Genomic DNA, 16,590 nt, shown 5'->3' with positions numbered 1-16,590 from the left:
ATAACCAGATTCCTTTAACTGTACTTAATCCTTCTCTTAGTACAAAAGCGTACCCCAGACCAGACCACAGCTCAGTCAGAGGGCCATCCTGCTGAGAGATTAGCAGCAGTTCTGGATAAGCTTGGGTCTCAAAACTTCTCTATATAGACTACGCTTAAAAACATCTATCACTGGACAGTACCTGACAGAGTCCTATTTCTCTGAAAAGCACTGACTTTTTAAACAGCATTTTCCTCCTTTGATGCTGTGAAGCTGTAAATCAAGAGCGTCACGCTCCTGCCTTTCTATCCTGGCCGCCGTCCCTGGCTGGGCTCTGTTACTCAGAACATGCCATATTGTCACCTCCTGGACTATGCCGACTATGCCTCGGCCGCCCGGCCCGGGTGCAAGAAGCAGGCTGGGACACGGTGACACAACGCCGTGCATCCACGCTACCCGCTGGACAGTCGTAAATCAGGCTCCCTACAAAACCCGTCTGCCTTGCAGAACACAACATCCGTGCCCTTCCAGCAACAGCCCCGGGCTAGCCCGTCCGCCCCGCGTGGGACCGCCCGGAAAGGACAGACGGGAGACCCAGCAGGCTCAACCCTCACACACGGGAGCCAGGTACCCGTCAGAACTCATGCCAAGGGACAACACATGCCCAGGTTATCCTTACCCTGCCTAACGCGATGAGGCTCACAAAAAACCCCCAGGTGTCCAAGCAAGGTATTCCCGCTGAGAAAGGTGAGAGCCTGGACCAAGAGTGGTCTGCGCCGATGGAGGTATAGCAGTGCTTTCTGCATGGATGCTCCTCCGCTACAGCCAGCGGGTACTGCCCGCAGAATCGGATGTTATGAGGCTAATGACAATCTACTCCCACTCCTGCAACATCTATATACAAAAATACACCTCCTCTAACACAGTAACAAATGAATCATTAGTCCCTTAACCTTTAAGGTACTGTGCGGAACTTAACTTCACCTTTGCAGTTCTGCACTAGCCCAGGAATGATGTGCAAAATATAGGGGGAAAAAATGGCAAGGGGTGGATTTGAAGTTCAAGGCAGTCACCATAAACAGAAATAACGTAGTTTGTCCCTTTAAAACAAATCATATTATCCAAAACTTCCAGCACACAAGACATTCATGGAGCTCAGACCAACTGTCTAAACTCTGCTCAGAATCTACATGCTTAACATATTTCTACCGCATAACATATCTCCATGAGTACCTAAAGTTTTATGGCCGACAGATTACAGAGAACACCACAGCTACCAGTTGTCCGACAGCAGCACGGTGGTTATAATCGCTTCATCGCATGACTATCTGGCCATCCGCAACAGAACCAGTACAGTACGCTCATACAAAACTCTGAAAATCGCTTTTTCACTCCCGAGCCCCAGCTAACGCAGAGGCCTGTGAGCGACGCTGGAGCAGAACCAATTACGGAGGTCAGCAAAACTGATCTCTGCTAATCCCAGCTCCTTTATATGACTTGCAGGGATAACACAGCCACAGAAGGTGGATTAATAAACCCTGACAATTTGTAGGTTAAGAAACAGCCACGCTTTCACAATCCTCGCCCAGAAATTCCCGCGTTCGCTTCAAAAGAAGTGTGACTTTACTTAAGAGAGGAAAAAAACCACTGTTTTTAAGCGACGGAGCGAACACACAGCCCGGTCCCCATGGCAATGACCGCCCGGGCGCTCCAAAGGCCCCTCAGCCCCGAAGGTGAGAACAACCAGCGGCAGGCAGCGGCTGGGGGCTCCGGCACCGAGCCGAGACCGCTTCCCCCGCGCCGCCCCGAGAGCCGCGGCCGCGCCGCCGGGCTGGCGGTGCCTCGGGCACCCGCGGCAGTTTCCAGGGCGGGGGCGGGCGGCGTGTGCGGGGGCGCGGGGGCAGGAGGCGGCGGCGCGGGGCCCCCACGCGGGGCCGGAGCCGCGGCCGCCGCAGACAATAGCGGCGGGAGCCGCCGGCGCACGCAGCGAGGGCGCAGGGCCACGAAACAAACAACGACAGCAAAAAAACCCCAAAACAGAATAAAAAGTGACGTGAAACAGCGCACGCACGGGAGGAGGGCAGCCCGCCGGGCCCCCGGCACAACCCCCCCCCCCCCCCCGCCCCGGATACAACCCGGCAGCGGCCCCACACAAAGTTGCGAGAAGAAAAGCCGAGGAAGAGGAGGAGGAGGAAGAGGAGGAGGAAGTGCTTCAGAGCCCGGGAAGGGGGCAATGCCGCCGCGCACCCCCCCCCCCCCCCGGGCCCGGCCGCCCCACGCTGCCCCCCCTCCCCGCCCCGCACCAAGCCGCGGCGGGCGCAGACTCACCGGGCGGCTGCGGCCCTGGCAGCGGGGGCCGGGAGGGAAGGGAAGGGAAGGGAGAGGGAAGGGGACGGGGGGACGCGGCGGCCGGGCTGGGCGCTCTCCGCCCGGGGAGGCGGGCAGGGAGGCGGGCCGGGGGCTGCCGGCTGCAACCTGAGCGCCGCGCTCGCCCCCGCGCCGCGCCCAGCCCGCATGCGCCGCGCCCGCCCCCGCGCAGGAGCTGCCGGCAGCCCCGACGGCTGCGGGGGCCCTGCTGCCCCAGCGCCCCGGCCGTTACGCGGGGTGCGCAGTCCCCCGGGAACGGCTCCTTTCCCGTTCCCGCTCCTTGCCCGGGAAAAAGGGCGGAGAGGACAATCCGCCATTAGCAAGTTAATGCCTGTGGCCTGCGGTCTGCACGCGGCGAGGTGTGAGGAGGCCCCTGGCAAAGAGGATGCGCGCTCTGTTGTGGTGGTGACCTGCCTTCGGTGACCGGTTTTGGTGGAAGCTCTTTGCAAATGCGTCTGTGTGCGCGGTAGGGCCAGCATTTCCACTCGGCCTCACCTGCTGCACATGCACGTGTCCCTCTGGCCCTGGCGGTGGCAAGGTGATCATACCCACGAAGACAGCAGCAACGCTGAGGTGAAATGTGCATCTGCTGCCCTGCTGAAGCTAGGCAGCCTTCCCTCGCTACAACCGGCCCTGAAGGCGCTTCGCAATACTTTGCAAAGAGACTTTGCTGCTGGCCCGAACACCACGGTGCAGGCGATTTCCTCCTCCTGCACATCAAGTTCTCTCTGTGCAGAACAGAAATAATGGTACTGACCTTCTGCTTTCGGCTGCAGACATTCTGCGTGAGCTGTTACCTTCCACAGTATGCAATGTCGAGCCTATTTAAACCAATGCAAATAATAAAAAAGGTTTCAGCACTTGGCAATGTGGTCATTTCGGAGGGTGCAACGTGCACCAGCGTCATGCAACCTTTTAAACCAGGATGTAAAGTAAAACTTTTCCAAACAGGGCTCCAGCAGGGTGAGGCACGGGAGAGGAGGAACCCTGGAAATATTCACGATTCCATTTGACCTCCTCCCATGTCTGCAAGAAGAGCTTGTGGGATGCATCACCTGGAAGTTCCCAAAAAAGAGGGGATGACATCTGATGACTCAGGAAAGAGCACCATCTAGTGAAAGGCTGCTTCCTGCAGCAGCCCCGGCCCCTGCAGCCAGCGATGAGTAACCGGCCCAGCCCAGCCCAACCTACCTCATCAGGTCTGAGGCAATTGTGAGGAGGTAGCATGGTAACAGATAACAGATACCTAAAATTTTCCATAACAAGCCCTCGGAGAGCTGCAGTTTTTCCCTCTTAGTTGTCCATCATGGAAATGTTTCTTCCCTGGTTGTCAGCTACAGCCTCGCAAGCCAACCTCCGCCGCGGGCTGTGTCAGCCGGGGCTCGGTGCAGCCCCCGCGCTGCTGCAGGGGCAGCCCAGCCCCGCCGGGGCTCTGCGGCAGCCCTAAGGAAGGGCTCAGCCCCTTAACCTCCTGCCTAAGTCAGCATCTGTCGCGTGCATGCCCATGCCTGGGGGGTCACATGTGCCGCGCTTGTGAATAATTTGGAAGTGCTTTTAGGGAGTCCTTTAAACCCGAGGATGCAAAGCTAATCGCCCTGCAAGAGCGTTTACCTCCGTCATAATATTCTAAATGAGGAGGCAAGGAAAGTACCTTGGAGAATGAAAATATCAAGGAAACTGTTTCTCAGAGCTCAGGGCATTTCAAATACAAATCTCCTTCCCCTCCCCTCAGCGAAGTAGCTTGGCACAATATCTCTTTTACTGATAGGTAGCAGGAGGCCGAGTGAGCTAAGGTTATACAGCAGCTCAGCAGCAGAGGAGGAGGAGGATGAACTGATGGGCTCCTTCGCCAAAGTGTTGCAGCCCCCTCCACGAGGGAGGCTGGATCGAAGAGGAAGCGGGGCAGGTGCAGCTCTTCCTATCAGAAATATCCCCTGGGATAGCGGGCTGCTCCCGCTACCCGCACGCCCCCGGCAGCTCCAGGCACGCCGGTGATTTAGGTAGGGATGTGCTGGAGGTAGACAGGGCTGCAAGAGGGATAAAGAGGGCAAAATTCTGCAAATTGCTACAGGAGTTGCCAGATGCTCAGCTTAGATCCGAGGCCAGGGTCGCCCTCCCTATCAGGGGGCTTTAACTGCCACCGCCCAGGACGAGAGGGGGTAAAATAGCCCCTGTCCGAGCATCTGCCACTAGACTACTAGATCTGCTCCAGCCACATCAGATGCCCAGCCCACGCTCTAATCATCTCATAACACATCCTTTTTTCACCTCTACCTTTGCCAAAATGCAGTCTGTGCTCTACTTTTGTCTTCGAATTGTTATCCACCCCCAAATTCCTTGTCTCAAAATATCCTGTCTGCACCCACATCCAGCCATAGACCCAAACAGAGGAGCAGTAGGGGAAGGGAAATTAGTGCAGCAGCTTCGTGGATGCCAGCATTTTGACAAACTTTTTGCCTTCGAATCTTTTTTGACACTGTTACCATCAGGTTTCATGATTCGGCGTAAGCCCAGATCTGCTTTTCACATTCTAGCAAAAAAATCAAACGTTCTTTCACTACTGACTTCAGGTTTTGATTTGCCACGAGCTTTGCTGCAGGGCTTCTGCTTCTTGCTGGGGAACTCGTTGTGAGTGTGAGCTGCACCCATGAATGAGGATGGAATTTGGATCTGCGCAACATAATCTGATCATTTGTGTGTGGTGGCATGAATTAGCAATATGAGCGCATTGTTCCCACTTGCTAGAAATTAGCTGTCCTTGCAACTGAATAGAAAACAGAGTGCAATGTAATGATGGAAGCAGCAGCTATTAAAAATTTGTTTTCATCGTGTTTAAACAGCTACAAAACTGAGACACGGCGCGTTAATGTGGCTGACAATAGTGGTGCGCAGGATCCTCTTTGCATTGCTGGTTGTTCAAAGCTGGTGTCCATAAAATGAGGAGCTGGTAGTTGAGATAACTCCAGCTTCACCTTAAGAGATTTGAATACCATCTTACTTCTTCAAACTCTAATAATGTCATCTGTAAAGTCCTGTGATCTGTGATACTCCAGTCCTGTCCTTTTACTCTGACAAGGTTTTATGATATAGACAAATACCTACTACAGACTTAGAGTACGTGTTTGGTGGAAACACTGCAGTGCATGTAGATGGAAATAAAGCGGCTTTAGACTAGCTACTTTGGCTGCAGCAGCACTGAACTCAAAACAGGCTACAAATCCACCAAATAAACACGGTGGCCTGTAGAGCCCCGTGTCAGGGTGGCTGGACTGTAGTCAGAGCTGGAGCCAGTTAGCCTAAAACCCCCTGGGATACATTGCTACAAGCTTAAGGCATTATAGTGTGTTGCTGTGACTGTAAGGCAGGACTATGCGAGTAATTTTCACTTGAGATCCAGCCTCAGGTAGTCCTTTTGGCTTTTCAGATTGCCATACCTAAAAGGGTAAGGTTACAAGGGGAAATCGAGCATCACGCTAACCAGGTCCCTATATGAAGAGCTTGCCACAGAAGGAAACTTACTCATTTTATTTTGTATAATGCTTCTGAGGAAGCTTGCTACAAAGAAATGATCCTCATCAGACTCACTTTGCCTTCAGCTCTAGGACAGACTCATATAGAAAGAAATAAACATTAGTTTTCTTTTTCGGATTACCTAAAAATATGTATTTTTCCAAAAGGTTCTGTGTTTTCCATCAGGATTTCTGAGGAGGGTAACAGAATCAGTTTTGCTCCATCTTTAAAACCTGCATAAATTCACTAGGTTATTTTGGGATCCCTTTTTGGTGGTTAGAGCAAGTGCTGCTTATTCTATAGAGCTTTGCTGCAAAATTACTGACAGTGGTTGAGAGCAGCTTCCAGCTGAAGTTTCCCTGTTCCCGTGAATGATATATCTCAGTTCACATGTAGAAGTTCTTAGTATGTCACAATCATCAGACACTGGAGTTCGCCCTTAGGACAGAAGATAGCCTGGGATGGGTGATTGCAAAAAAATCCACCCAAACCAAAACATGAATACTTATGACTTGCCATACTTGATTAATGAAATCAAAGAAATTTCCCTGTCTTCTTCTTCTGCCCTTTTGTGGAAAGTTTGCGGGGTTTTGGTAGGAAGAGAAGGGGAGTGGTCTGCAGCTCACTGTCACCCACCATTTACTTCAGCAGTTCTTCACTGTCTTTTCTGGTTATTTCTCAATTCTGGGAGGCAGAGCTTATCAGTTTGTCATGCAGATGTAATTTTTGTTAGTTGCTCAATTAGTAGGGCGCATCTAGCAGGTCCACCTCAGCAGCTGACTGGGCCCTTCTGTGCACTGATAAGCTGTGCTAACACCAGGCTCTTAAAATTCCCCTCTGCATATATTATTGAATCCCCTGACATACACGCTGCCTTTTTCTTCTGGTCAAAAATTTCCAGTTACAAATCATTAATGGACCTGAAAACAGGCTAAGGGCATGTCTCTGCTGACACCCCCTTAAGAATCACACCCACCCACGTTTGCAGCAGGGACAGATGATCTTAGTTTACATCTTTCAATTTGCTTTAAATATTCTCAAGACCAAATAAGTCATTGAGTGAGCACATCAGAGCTTCTCAAAGCCCCGTGCAGGGTCCAGTACTCCAGCAGGCACGCAGAGATGTGCAAGCCCGTGAGTCTGTCCTTCCCACCTCTACAGCCTGCTCTTACATCCCACGGAGTCCCCAGGAGCAGGAGGAGTCTGGAGATTTTTGGGCCACGAGCAGCTCCAGGGGATGGAGCTGGGTGGGGAGAGCGGTACCAGCCCTCTGGTCTGCCCCATGTGATAGCTGCTAGACAGGGCAGAAAGGGCAAGGGTGAAAGGAGCCTTGCAGGCTCCAAACACCGTTATCACAAGGCCTCCTGGGAGGGTTTTTTCTTCTCTCTGCACTCAGACTCTTTTGCACTTCAGCTTTATACTTTGTGCTTTTAAAAGGCCACTGTTAGCAGGCGTCTGCTCGGGCCATCCTGTTCTTTTCAATGTATGTTTTAATTTAATACTTGTCTATTTCTGTCTTCAGCAATGGTTGTTGTCCAGTTACGTGCAAAGAAAGGAATAGGCAAATCTATGCCAAAAGGCTTTATTGAAGTATCAGAAAACATCAGTGAAATCAATTTACAAAACTGAATTATGTGGGACCCCAGAAATAAAAAAAATGACATACGCAGAGAGTTAAATTGATAGCAGACCAGGATAAAAGCTTTTAGTCAATGCAGACTATAAAATTAATCAAATGCAGTATACGCCCTAAAAATTAGAGCAGTTTCCTCATCCCATGCACTCTACTCAATTTCAGATCTAAATAACATACAAAGTAGATTAAAATTAATCAATGCAGCAGATCCCACAGTAAAGCAACTAATCAAGAAAGCAACACATGCGTTTGCAACCAATTATTTATTACCATCACCACGTGTGGCCAGGATGTGAACGCATATGGCATCCCTGGCTTCTTCTGAACCGATGCCAAAGCTGATGGGTGTATTCTCTCGTGTGAGCCAGTAAGAGAAACCGTCAATGTCAAGGGCATTTGGAAATATTTCCTTGAACCTTGTAAATATTATGAAGGGTGCAATAGGGCAAAGTCTTATCTATAATGTGCAAAAACATCTTTTTCTCTGTCTAGCGCATAAGTGCTCTGCCTCCGACTTCCTCTATTCAGGTTTTCTCTGTGGATCTATATGGACTGTATAAGACTTCACGAGCCACAGAGGAGGGTAGGAGAGTCCTCCAGGTGTTGGGAACCGATACCCCACTGGGGAGGGCAAAAATTTCCGGCTTATCCAAACCTGTAAACATCAGCTCCCCCTCATATCCTTGCATTAAATACTTCTCAAAGCTTTTCCTGTTCATGTTCATGAACCTGCCACTGCAGAACAATAAGGAAGTACCAGAAAAAAATTACCTTCTTCAGGAAGACAAACCGTGTGTGTGTGTGCTTCATCAGCAATTCAAGTGCAGCCTGGAAACACACCTCTGGTCATCAAATTCAGGCATATTCACAAAACCTACAGGCTGAACATCAACTGCTTTAAAAATTGCTCTGTGAATCTCCATCATCAGCCACCCGCCAGCCATTTTGCCAACACCAGTGTGTCACAATAAGGACCTTTAGCAGTCTGTGGTCATTGACTTCATATATCAAGAGCAAAGTGGACTCCCTTTATTGAATTTTCCATGTTAAAAAGCCAGCAAGTTCCTCTCGCTATGTCATGAAGCTCTGTTTTCTTGCACAGTTGTTCTGTACCCCTTGCCAGCCAGCCCAGCCCTTCAGGATGACGTACACTTCCCAGATGGTCCAAGTACTTCTGCGCCAGAGCCACTGATGTGCACAGGGTCTAGAAAAAATTCACTGTGCTTTTCCTCTGCCTAGCACACTTCCAAATCTCAGAAAAGTACACAGGGCCATTGAACATCTCTGTTTAGCAGCATGAACGGTTGGCATGTCATCAAGTGCAGATCTCTGGCAGCAGTGGATTAAAATAACTTCAGTTATGAAGAGGGGGAAAGAAGGCTGCTTCACTATGCACTGTAAACCGATGCCATGTGGGTGCTAGGACAAATGCTAATGCCAGGAGAGACGATGGGGACGTGGGCATTCACTGGGCGTTGTGCATGCAGCAGTGCAGTGTGCTTCATCATGGCAAGCTTGCCTACTTCCAGACAGCAGCACACTGTTCACTGTAGGAACTCGATGAATAAGGATTTCAGGGTTTGGCCCACGCCTAGCACAATGTCAGAACACCTGAGGTGCCACTTGTCATCACCTTTTATTACCACACTGCTTTCTTCTGCTCTTCCTCTAAAGAGTTAATTCTGAATATTCCTTTCCTTTTACTCACACAGTAGCCTCCTGTGTCCTGCTCTCTCAAATGGTCCAACGGTAATTTTAGAGCAACCAAATCAATTCACAGCCTCTGAAGAAGACAGTGATTTGGTGTCTTAGGTCTGACAGTTGAGAGTGGTGCTGGATAAACAGAGATAACTTAAGCTGGAAATGGGAGGCCACCTAGGTCACAGCCTGTTCTCCCTTGTACAGTGTACCAAATTTTGTTATTTTAAACTTTTCTCCAGTATTTCAATCATTTCACCTTCCCCCACCTCTTCATTAGCCTCTCTCCTTCTTTGACACTTTAGTAGTTCCTGAGCAATGCAGCTGAATACTTTGCTACTACGCATGACTTTGGTTAGGGCTTTTGTCCCTACTGCCAAAGGAGGTTCTCAGGCAGAAAGCAGTCTCACAGATGTTCTTCTCTTCACATTTCCCAGACCAGGAGAGCCACCGTAAACGCATCATTTCTCCTTTTCCCCTTTCTGCCTTCAATTGCAACAGGTCTGACTGCTGGAGGTTGCCAGAGGCAACCTGGGGTTGGCTTGCTCTTTGCAACAGCAGGCGTGTGGGACATGCCGCGAGGCAGACACGTTGCAGAGAGCTGGCATTCTGGCTTGTCGGGGTCTGCCTTTGCTCCTGTAATGCTAGACCACTTCTCAGCCACTTCTTAGCAGCCTGGGCTGAGAAGCCCATCGCACTGGCTGTGTCAAGAATGGGATACGGCATCTCTGGCATCCCAGGCTGGGCAAGCTGTGTTTTGCAGCACACATTGATGTGCTTTTGTGTGGAACAGATCTATTTCACATTAACCAGCCGTCATAAGGTATTTTTGATCACCACCTGTAAGCAGCTCCAAGCAAGGCTCATTCCAAGGTCAGCTGGGTATTTCTGCAGACTTATCTCGAGCCTCGTAGGCTGCGGAGCCCTCCTCTGTGCAGGCCATTTAAACCTACGAGAGATGAAACAGAGACAGAACTGATCCACAGTGGCAAGAAATAGATTAAGATCAAACAGCCTCCTCCGCCCCTGCAATTCTGTATTGACAGGTGCCCAGGATGTCATTACAAACACTCTGCAGGCTTCTCTGACTAATGAGGGCTTTGTCTTCACTGCTTTTCTTTTAATTTTTTGCCAGCATGGGACATTTAAACCACGCTCAGACCTATTGGAGCCTCACTATCAGTGACAGTATTATTTCCTTATTATCTGTAGTCTTTTCACCCTCCCAATTTGGGGAAAAGGTGTCCAGACCAGCATATAAATGTCAGCGCCTGACTACTGCCACCCGACCAAAGGTCTCAGCCTCACGCACGCCAGATCCTGCACCACGTTTGACCTGCCACCTATTAACTTCTTCCTTCTTTCCTCCTCCCTCTGCTTTTCACACGAGCGCCTTAGACCAGCTGCACTGCGCAGCACCAGCTGCAACAGCCCATCGAGCAAGGCCGCGTCTGAGAGCAGCCGGGGCGGAAAGCGCCCCGTCTAGGTTGGCCAGATGACATACCTGCCCCAGGAAGGCAGGAGGGCAGGGGCCATGGCAGCACCTGTCTTGGGTTACCAGCCCAAAGAATTTGTTCGTGACGGATTAAATAACCGTGTAATCTCAGAACTTCAACAAAAGCTGTATTTCCCTTTTTGTTAACTTCTGCCTCCTCCCACTACGCGTCTGCCTTACTTAGTCAAGTAAGTACTGCCTACTTAGTCAAGAGCAGCAAGTAACTTTTACAGCAATAGATCAGCAAATTGAGAGGAAGCTCATCAAGGAAGACCACTTGACAGAGTAAGAGACTAAATGTCTCATGTAATAAATGTTTCTCATATAACAAATATCTGTGTAGCACAGATAGACTTACAGGATTTGATGATATTTCTCTTACATACCTATGCCCTTCAAAGTCCTTTGTTTTGATTTTGATTCTCTCTCTCTCCTTTGTAGCATGTTTCCAAATGTTGGCATTCATTTTCTTGTGTGTCTGTCACAAGCGAAGAGTGTTGATGTATGTATGTATTCAACTCCAAACTACAGCCTAGCGTTTAATGTTACTCTGGGAGAGAAGCAAGTTAACATTCTTGAAACTGTCTCCCGTTTATTCCACTAAGCTGGTAATCAAGGTGCACATAGCAAATTTTGTCCTGCAGAGCATTAGGCATCTTGGGATGGTGTTGAACATCACTGTTTCCCATTGAAGACAGTGAGATTACGCTCTTTACAAATTGGGAACAGTATTCATTTGATTGACTTAGGAAGAGCTGTTGAAAGCCTTTATGTACGCAGGTAAGCAGGTCTCTTCCTCTGTCACTTGGCTGATTTATACACTCGGCCAAATGTCAATAAAACTATTTGTAATTCCTTTACATCTGTGTAATTATTAAAAACCACAGACATTCCTGCCACACTGAGTATCTGATTCTGAAAGTGAAACCAGAAGGATCACCTCTCTGTGCCAACATATGGCCACATCAGCTTGCTCTTGTGATCACATTCAATTTCTTCTTCAAACATCTTTAAAACGAGAAGAGAAACTCACTTATTCTCTCAGGTATTGTGACAACCAGAATGATAAAGCATGGGTAGCAGTTTGTGCTGAAACTACTGGGCAAAGAAAATAGTTCTGGGTCATGAGTTTACAGCTGTGCATATAAAGAAAATGCAAAAGATCAAGATGTCTAGCTGGTAATATGTAAGACTATTTTGAAATAATCTGTATTTTAAGAACAATCTTATAACCAAAAATCCACAGCCAGCATTTTCCTTCTCCTACACTGTGTCTATATATACCATCTGACGGTTGCTTCTGCAAATGATTGGTTAGATATTGAGCTGTTTACTTTCACACCGAATTTTATTGTGCAAGAGGTGTATGCTAATGCTGGAAGCGCAATCACTTCTAAGTAGCTGGACCCCTGCCGATATCTATAATCTCCGCATGGCAGCAATATTTGCAATCTGTCATTACCTTTAGCTGAATTGTGGCAGTTCCCTCTTCTCAGATATGGATAGAGCAGTCTCACAGCTATAGACCTAGATCTGCACAGACAGGATATCTGGAGTACACAGTGCTTGCTGCCTCTACGACCTGAGCATGCAGCTTTCACTACCTGCCTGTCTGTTGTAGCATGGGCAGGAGGAACACTGAAATGCAATGTCCTACCATACCTATAAGTCTCCGAGGGGTTTTCATACAATCAGCAGACATGTAACTGTGCATTGTGATATCGCTGCAAGCTATAATTTATCATGAGTCTAAAAGAGAAGAGAAGAGACAGCTCCAGAAACTGAATGGGCCATAGTGAGTTTAGATGTTTGTGTCATACCGTTTTGATGACCCTTGCAACCAAGTGTAGCGATGAGTATTATAAAAGTGAGAATTAAGGTATAGACTTATCACCATCCCTCATCTCAAAAGGGTGTTGGTTGATTTCAAAGTTTTATTGTATGTGTAACTTGTGTAATAGGACAGACTCAAGTGTGCGCTGAAAGACTGAACAAAGAAGGGAACCAGTTGTATTTGGCAGGGAAGATACGCATGATGTATCTTGTTGCTATGACTTTATAGGCTCATAGAAGTTTAGATCTATTTGATCATATATCAGGTCCTTCCAGGCTTCCCCACACCCTTGCACCACTTCTGCTAGTTCTGTTAGTTCCCTGGAGTCCACGTTTAGTGATTTATCAGTTGGACTTCAAATATCTGAAACAGTGAAATAGCCATCCTCTTCCTTTGGAGATTTCTGTGATGTTACCCTTCTCAGAGGTGTGCCTGGCTCTCCTGCCTGAAATGCTTTTCTTTGAAAGATACGCAGCCATTTGCACGTGATCCACACTCACCAGATGGAGAGCAGCACTTTTTTTTCTTTGCCTCCATTATTAGGCCCTCCACTTGGCACTGAACCTCGCAAGACTGGTCACGGTAAAGTCATTAACTTCCACGCACATGCACACCACATGCCTTCCCTGGGCAATTTCTACCATAACTCAGCATCAGCTACTTAACGGTTGAAACCAGCATGATCAATTAAAAAATAGGAAAGCAGGAAGCAGTATTAGTCCCCAGGCAATTTTCTGCCTCCTAAAGCAGTAGTTCCTGAAGTTTTAAGAGCAGGCCTTGCTGCTGTTGCTTTCTTTTCCACCTTCTTTCACAAAGACCCCACTGCCTTTTGGAGCTCTTGCAATCCACTACTTCTTCGTCCCTGGACTCCTGTCCAGCCAGCCACCATCTCTTCCATGCCACTTGCTCTGGGCTAGCAGTGCCCGGCAGAGTCCATTAACGGGGGCTGCACCCCACGGTTGTGCTGTGCGTTTAATGTTGGTGCTTTTCAGGGGTGTGCTCAGGGGGGCACCCGCTGTGAGATGACACGTGCTCTGGCTGAGTCTGCCAAGGCAAGGTACTACTGCCGCTGGTGCTCCCTGGTGCAAAAGAGCAACAGCCAGAGTCATGTTGTTTTTGATTTTATGGTTTAGAAGCAACATTGTAGGATTCCTGTAGAAGCTAAACAGGAGTGAGTGCTGATGGACTAGCTTCGGCTGGTTATCATCAGTTCTTCACCAATACACCTATGCTGCTCCCCAGTTCAAGCTGGAAAAGATGTGGCTGTGAATGTATGAGTATCTCCAAGGAACAGAAGTGTTGATAATTCCCAGAGGGCCTAATTAGCTGTTAAGGGACTAGAAGTTTGGACTTGTTGTTTGCAGCACAACATGCTGTAGATAGGTGAGCTACTGCCCTCTTCCAGAAGTGAGCTGCTTATGCAAAACAGTTGGGCAGATAATACTGGTGTTGCTGCACATGTCTTTTCTGCTTAGGGAAGGAAAGGAAAGTGATAACTGAGAAAGATTAGCTTCAGTGCTTGCCCCTGCCTTGCCAGAGTGTTGTGAAGTCACACTTTCAGTCACCGAATTAGGAATGCAATTATGCAAGGACATAGATGGGAAATGAATAGTGAGCCATGTGTATGTCAATAATAATCATTAATTAACACCTTTCATCAGAGGTGTTGGAATAGCTAATCAAAGAAATATCACAGAACAGATGGGTAAACTGAGGCAGAAAGCTGTGTCTCGCTTAGGTTCTGGACCTAAGTGTCCCGCAAGAACAGTGGCAAAATAGCGAGCAACCCAGGCCACAGTGAGCCTGAGTCCGTGTCTAGCAGCCTCTTCCGTCGGCAATGCTGCTAATTCAGTAATCTGGATCCCAGAGGGGCTGACGGGAGCCGTCTCCCACGCGCACAGACGCCGTCGGGTGACTAGATTTCCACGTGGCGAGCTGAAAGCGGTGTCGCATCAGCTAGAACGAGCTGACTGTGCTCAGCCACGTTTCACCCTGACTGAGGCAGGCTGGAGCACACCACCTCCACCAGCGTACACTGTTAGAGCTCCCTGTTCCCCTGGCGCTGGCAGTAACGAGATGATCAAACACAGGCACAGAAAGCCAGTTTGTCTTCATAAATCTAAAAGACAGACATTGATAAAATGCCAGATTTCTGAAAAGTTAACACCCTCTTTCATCATCTAATGAAAAAGGTCCGCTGTCTCTTAAAATAACATTTTATGCTATTCTAAAATACATTTCAAGCTATTTAAATAAACTAATACTTAAAAAAGAACTGCTGGCTTTACCGCTGGTGTCCTACTTATTTTTCCACATTAGTACCTTTTTCAAAAGTAGCAACTGGCATTTATAGTCACCTCTCTGTTTGCTTCATTAAAGGCACAGTTCAGCTTCATTTTCGCAGATCCAAGCCGTTTAAAACATCAAAGGCACTTCGCGTATTGCTCCATCGCTGGCTATGTACAAACCGAGCTGAGCTGCGAAACTGCAGCACAGCGATATTTTTATAGATTTCAATGTGCAATCCATTTTATGTATGTTTTATACTGTCTTGGTAAGCATAGAGCAGGTTAAAAGCTTTGACAAGGTTGAGCACAAAGGTGCATCAGCCCAGGAGGAAGGATGGATGCTCCAGGACGGCAGAGGGGGCAAACACAAAGCAGCCGGCACCGGGGGACAGACCATGCCCTGGTAAAAGGTGGCCACGTTTCTGAAGTTACTGTGGCTGAGACGCTCAGGATTATATTTTCTTGCTCTCTTAGAAAAACTCTTTATGCCACACCAGTAGGGTTGTAGAGATATTTTAAGCAGCCAGGCTGGAGCGCGATAATCCCTGGGGGGCCTTGGTTTAGCAGTGGCAGGTACGGACGGTTTGTCCGGTGATGGCCCACGAGCCGGGAGGTGAGGAAGGGAGTGATGCAGCCGCTTTCGTCACCCCTTTCTCGAGAGCAGAAAGCGCGGCTCTGACCCGACACTGCAGCGCCTGGGGATCCCCGAGCCAAGGCACAACACACCAGGGAGAGGGAAAAATGCCCGCCGGAGTGAGGAGCGCGCTTGGGAGGAAAGACCACGCGGCTCCAGAGTTATTTCTCGAGCATACAGCAGTGGCCTCTACCGGCGCTCGCTAGCACATCAGCTTGGCTTCTTTTCGCCGCTCCTCTCCCTGGGGCTCCCGGCAGCGGTGGCCAAAGCCAAGGTCCCCATTTCCGAAGTGAGCATCTCTCAGGCTGCCCCTCCTCGGCGGGGTAAGAGCTCGGACGGAGCTCTTCCACCCGCACCTCTCTAAGGGCTTTTGGGAGCTGCCGTCTCGCGGGAGGACTGCCCTCGTGCGACGTTTCTGCCCGAGCCGTCCCCAGGCAGGAGCGACAGGCCCGGCTGGCTTCCCAGAGCAGCTGCGGCACCGGCAGCTGTGCTCACATGCACATTTTTAGCTCTAGGATCCCCTCATACGCAGAATTACTGTTTTGAATCGCAGGGTTTTTTTGTTGTTTGGTGGCCACCGAACTCCAGAACACTTCAAAAATTGGTTTGGGGGCAGTGCTGTGTTTTTCGGAGGGGGCAGGTGATCAGTCTGGCCGTGGTCCTGCCGCAAGGGAAAGGCTGGGCCTCGAACCGCGAGCTCCCCGCGAGCTTCATGCTTTTGCTGCTCCTCCGACCTCGTTGCCGCTATTCCCTCTCAAGGGCTCGCACCGGCTGCCTGGAAACAGCAGTGATTCCTTTAAAACCCTGCCCGCGTTCCCGCTGCCTGTATTTACGATCAACAGCCCGGAGCAGCTGATAAAGCCCAAGCGAAGCCGGCGCTACAGGCGGCCACGCGGTCACATGCCGCCGGCTGCCCACATCTGCGCCCCAGCTGCTCACCCGGAGCCGCCCCGTCCCCGATGCGCCGGCAGGACCCTGGGTGACGCGGAGAAGGGACTGTGGGAGCGCCGCGGCCGGGCACCCCCATGTCACACAGCCTTTATTCGGCCCTGGCTGGGAGGAAGCGACAAGGACGACGTGGAGATCAGACACTCAAAATGTTTGCGCCCAGTGTGAATTTTTTACGTGCTTGTCAAGCTGTGCAGTGGG

At 49.5% G+C, this 16,590-nt stretch overlaps 1 protein-coding gene across 12 annotated transcripts in view; it reads right to left on the bottom strand.

Annotated features, from left to right (window-relative positions):
* Positions 1–2,496, bottom strand: part of AKAP13 (A-kinase anchoring protein 13) — a 233,436-nt gene extending 230,940 nt beyond the window's left edge. For 11 of the 12 annotated variants that reach the window (XM_064517208.1, XM_064517212.1, XM_064517214.1 and 8 more), the window contains exon 1: positions 2,308–2,495. The gene's annotated coding sequence lies outside the window, so the exon portion shown is untranslated. Of the gene's footprint in view, positions 1–2,307 lie in introns of all 12 variants that reach the window. The other variant, XM_064517213.1, reaches the window with a different exon arrangement.
* Positions 2,497–16,590: the final 14,094 nt, after the last annotated feature.

The sequence above is a fragment of the Dromaius novaehollandiae genome, chromosome 10 (assembly GCF_036370855.1).
Source record: "Dromaius novaehollandiae isolate bDroNov1 chromosome 10, bDroNov1.hap1, whole genome shotgun sequence".
Classification (NCBI taxonomy): Eukaryota; Metazoa; Chordata; class Aves; order Casuariiformes; family Dromaiidae; genus Dromaius; species Dromaius novaehollandiae.
The sequence above is the reverse complement of the archived record's forward strand: the minus strand, read 5'-3'. Positions and strand labels throughout refer to the sequence as shown.